Genomic DNA, 5340 nt, shown 5'->3' with positions numbered 1-5340 from the left:
TCCAGGACCGTTCGCAAAATATCTTGCTGAAAATGGAATAATTGCCCAATATTCAATGCCTGGTGAACCTCAGCAAAATGGCATAGCTGAGCGTCGCAATCACACTCTTATGGATATGGTACGTAGCATGCTTAGTCATGCGAACTTACCAGTAAGCCTTTGAATGGAGGCATTGAAAACAGTTGCACACATCCTAAATCTTGCTCTAACTAAGTCAGCACCGAGCACACCTTATGAGATGTGGGTGGGAAAGAAACCGAGCTTGAATTACTTGCGAGTGTGGGGCTGCCCGGCTGAAGTTAAAGTATTCAATCCACATATTAAGAAATTGGACCCAAAGACAGTCAGTTGTTTTTTCATTGAGTACCCTCATAGAGGAAAAGGATATCGCTTTTATTGCCCAGGTCATACCACCAAGTTTGTGGAAACCAGGCAAGCGGTGTTTTTTGAGGATAATGAAGTCACTGAGGTTAGGGCGATTGATCTTGAGGAGAAGCGGGTGTACGTTCCATCCCCGACTATCCAACAGAACTTTATCCCTATGCCTAATATGCATGAGACACCTACTGGTGATCCCGAACCACTGGTAGAAAAAGGGCCTATAGTCCCGGTTCGTAACGGCCTTTAGTCCCGGTTCCTGAACCGGGACTAAAGTGTCGGTACTAATACCTCCCCCCTTTAGTCCCGGTTCAATCCAGAACCGGGACTAAAGGCCCTCCACGTGGGCAGTGCGCAGAGCCCCGTCAGGAGACCCTTTGGTCCCGGTTGGTGGCACCAACCGGGACCAATAGGCATCCACGCGTCAGCATTTCTATGGCTGGGTTTTTTGTTTTTTTTTGAAGGGGGGGGGTTTGGGGGTTTTGGGGGGTTAATTTAGGTGTTTCATATATTGTGTTAGCTAGCTATAATTAATAGAGAGAAGTGTCCTCTCTTATGTCCGTGCTGGGTCGACGCTACGTACTATACATACGTATAGAGAGGACTAGACATGCTGGCTAGCTAGTAAGCAAACGAAGGAAACAGAAGATCGTGATGAACATATATGCATACAGAGAGAAGTGATATCGACCACCTCTCTTTCTCCGAGAGATTGGTCGAACGACAAGTTCTCGTATATCTATCTGACACTACCGGCTACATATATACAGTAATTATCTCTTACAAATATAATCATACGGATTCAGGGTCAACATAGAATTCTCCATCTTCAGGGATCACGTGGTCAAGAAAGAATGCCGACAATTCCTCTTGAATTCCTCGCATGCGAGCTGGTGCTAGGAGTTCATCCCGCTTCCGGAACATCTAATTTAAAGAAGGGGGTCAATACATATATATATATATGAATGAATGAAACTCAACACAAATGATGGTAATAAAATAAAATTGTGAATGTTGTTATTTACGTACTTCATATTGTTCGTCAGTGTAGCCCCACTCACAGGTCGTGTGGCGGATGGACTCGCAAACATAGTATCCATAGAAATCATTCCCTTGTTTCTGCCACAACCACTTTACAAGAAATAGAGGTTAATCAAACTGATAAGCAAGAATGCCAAATGGTATTGATGAAACTAGCGCTTGAATGACTAGTAGATGCGCTTAAAATGCTACTATAGCTAGTACTTACTTTCGGGTGTCTAAATTGCAGCTCCTTCGGCAGTCCCGGAGCTTTTCTGGTGAATTTTCTCCAAACCCTGCCGGACAAAGAAAACAATTACTTGATATATCAGGAAATGAACAAAGTTGCTGATATGGTGGATAATGATCGATTTAACTTACTTATCGAGTATTTGAGTCATGTCTGCATAGTCCTTGGGATCTTTTCGTCTTGAGTCTAAGACGGTTACTAGTCCCTGCTCAAGCTTAATATGTAGGAGAATATAGTGGAAACTGCACACGCATGCATAACTCATCAATTACATTACTATAACCTTGACTAATATATAAGGGAAACCGAATACGCACAAGACAGTAACACTCACTTGAAGTTGTAAGGAAAGAGTATTATATCTTTGTTTTGATTTATTATCAACGATTCTAGCATGCTGGCCTCGGTTTCTGCGGCATGAAATTTAACCTGAGTTGCATCTATGAGATATGTGTTAATGAACCCAATATCACCGACTTGTCTTTTCTTCAATTCGACGATCTTCAATCTGCATAATATAGTGAGGATGATTATAAATACATGCAATGAAAGAGCTGAGCTATATGGAGAGACTTAATGACAGAAGTAGTAGTACTTACAGACAGTAGCAGGTGACCGTTGCTTTATCGAGGGCCAATTGATTGAAAAACTGATAGAACTCCTCAAATGGAACAGGCAACAGATCAATTCCAACGAGGTCATGCTCCTTTTTAACTTTCAAATACAAAGTACTCCTCCCCCCAGAGTCTCTGCAGATTTTCAAGTACCAATCATGCAATCTTCGCATCATCGTTGATAGAGATCTTTCATCTTTGACGAGAGGCTTCCCGTACTCGTATCTTTGTATCTGCACGCCCATGGGTTCATAATGTACTTCGTCGGGCAGGTAATCTGCAAGATTGCTATAACCGGGCACCATCCTCGGATCATTATCGACGTTGTGGCTAGGCACCTTGAGCGGGGGGCACGATTGCTTCGCTTGTTCGCCGAGCTAGGCAATTTGTTTCCCAGCTCGTCGTTCTTTCAGCCTTTGATCACTGACAGTACTTCCCGACCGCTCCGCTTCGGCAAATTCCTTTCCAATAATGCGGTCATAGTTTCCTTTCGGCGGATCAGACTTCGGTGGTTTTGTCAGGGCAGCCAGAGTGCGCTTCACTTTCACCCGATCTACCTTCTCCTCCAGAGGCGGATGTTTCTTTGCTTTCACCCCTTCAAAGAATTTCTTCACTTCTTCTCGCGCGATCTCGGCGTTCTCCTCCTGGGTCCTCTCGTATGGTAACTTCTCTGGAGTCTTCAGAGAAGGACCGAATCTGTATGTCCTCCCGCCTCTGGTTGTACTGCTAGACGCCGACCGAGCAGACGTAGCGGTTGTCTTCTTTACTTGCTTAAGCGGCGGAGGAGAAGGACTACGACGCGCCGGAGCTGCTGGAGTGGCGGCAGGTCTCTTCCGCCCTTGCTGACGAGGCGGAGAAGGAGGAGGCTGGCTGCTCGGGCGCGTCGGCGCAGGCGGAGAAGGAGGCGGAGTGCCGCCGCGCGCCGGAGAAGGAGCCGGCCGAGGGCCCTGATTGTCACTCGCCTGAGGAGGAGGAGGCGGTGGAGGCGGAGTGCCCTGACTCGCCGGAGGAGGAGGAGGAGGCGGAGGCGTCCAGTTCGGAAGGTTGATGAGCTCCTTCCGCCATAGGCATGGAGTCTTCAAAGCAGACCCCAGCCGAGTCTCCCCTTCACCGGTAGGGTGGTCAAGCTGGAGGTCCTCAAATCCCTCCGTTATCTCATCCACCATCACCCTAGCATATCCTTCTGGAATCGGCCGGCAGTGAAAAGTTGCGCCGGGTTCAGTAGGATAAACAGAGCCAACAACCGCCTTGACCTTCAAATTCATCCATTGCGTCATAAGGTGGCAATTTTGAGACTCCGTGATAGCATCCACGGGATAGCTGGCAGGAGCCGTCAAGGCATGCTCTGGCTGAAGCAGCTCGGTGGAAGCCATGCTGCTTCTGCGCTGAGATGGCGGGGTAGCTTCGGGGGAGGCTTCGGCAGTACGTTTGCTGCGATTTCCTTCTCGTTCCTCTATCGCGTCCACCCTTGCTTGCAGCGCCTGCATTTGGGTCTGCTGCACTTTTTTCCTCCTCTCATGGGATTTGTAACCGCCTGCGTCCGGAAACCCAACCTTCCACGGAACGGAGCCTGGCGTGCCTCGTGTCCGTCCAGGGTGCTCAGGATTCCCGAGGGCCATTGTGAGCTCGTCGTTCTCTCTGTCTGTAAAGAACGTCCCTTCCTGCGCTGCTTCGATATACTGCTTAAGCTTACTGACTGGTATGTCCATTTGATCGTTCGTCCAAATGCACTTCCCTGTTTCAGGGTCCAGGGTTCCGCCAGCCCCGAAGAACCAAGTCTGGCAACGGTCTGGCCAGTTATTTGTCTCTGGTTCGATCCCTTTATGAACCAGATCATTCTCACTCTTGGACCACTTAGGCCGGGCTACGAGGTAGCCACCTGACCCCGTGCGATGGTGAAGCTTCTTCTTCGCAGCATTTTGCTTGTTTGTCGCCGACATCTTCTTACTCTTTTCTGATGTCTTGTGGGCCACAAATGCGGGCCAGTGATCTCTGATCTTCTCATATCTGCCCTTGAATTCTGGTGTCTCATTATTTTCGACAAACTTATTCAGCTCTTTCTTCCACCTCCTGAATAGTTCTGTCATCCTCTTCAGAGCAAAAGACTTGATTAATTTCTCTTTAACTGGGTTCTCTGGATTTTCCTCAGGCGGTAGAGTGAAATTTGACTTCAGCTCAGTCCAAAGATCATTTTTCTGCATATCATTGACGTAAGACACCTCAGGGTCTTCTGTAGCTGGCTTAAACCATTGCTGGATGCTTATCGGGATCTTGTCCCTAACCAGAACCCCGCACTGAGCAACAAATGCGCTCTTTGTCCAGAGGGGTTCAATAGGTTGGCCGTCGGGCGCGATTGCTATGATCTCAAACTTTTCATCCGAGCTCAACTTTTTCTTCGGGCCTCGTCTCTTTACCGAAGTTGTGCTCGATTCGGAGGGCTAGAAAAAAGAACAAAGACTTAATTAATATGTGTACATACCAAAACAATGAATGCATCAATCAGCTAGTCAGCATAGGCTTAAATAATATATATACCTGGCCGGACTCGGTTCGGTCACCGGAGCCGTCATCACGGTCTCCTTCTTGCACCGGCATTGGGTCACCGGAGCCGTCCTCATGTTCTTCTTCTTGCACCGGCATTAGGTCACCGTAGCCAGCTTGTTCACCCTCTCCTTCCAGACCATCGGTTTCGTTGAGAAACAACGAGATGGCATCACTTCCTTCTGTGATTATGTCCCTCAACAACGCTTCTTTTGTTGCTTCGTCTAGGGCGGTGTCCATAGTTTCTACAAATATTTACAACATGGCAATTATTATTCAAACATGACAGATGGATATATTAGTGCCAAACGTAGAACTAGCTACCTAATCATAGTAAGCTATCGGGAGGGGGTATATATCGACAACGACGACACTACATCATGTTCAAGAGGATCGCCGAGGGGTCGGGAGGTTGCCTAGTGTCAAAGGATTCAACAAAACCATGCCTTCATCATTAGGCGAAAGTAACATGTGCATGATGGTACGAAGCTCTTCAAAGTTGTTCTGGAACGGAGTCCCAGATAGGATAATTCGCTT

Source organism: Triticum dicoccoides, chromosome 7A (assembly GCF_002162155.2).
Source record: "Triticum dicoccoides isolate Atlit2015 ecotype Zavitan chromosome 7A, WEW_v2.0, whole genome shotgun sequence".
Lineage (NCBI taxonomy): Eukaryota > Viridiplantae > Streptophyta > Magnoliopsida > Poales > Poaceae > Triticum > Triticum dicoccoides.
The sequence above is the reverse complement of the archived record's forward strand: the minus strand, read 5'-3'. Positions refer to the sequence as shown.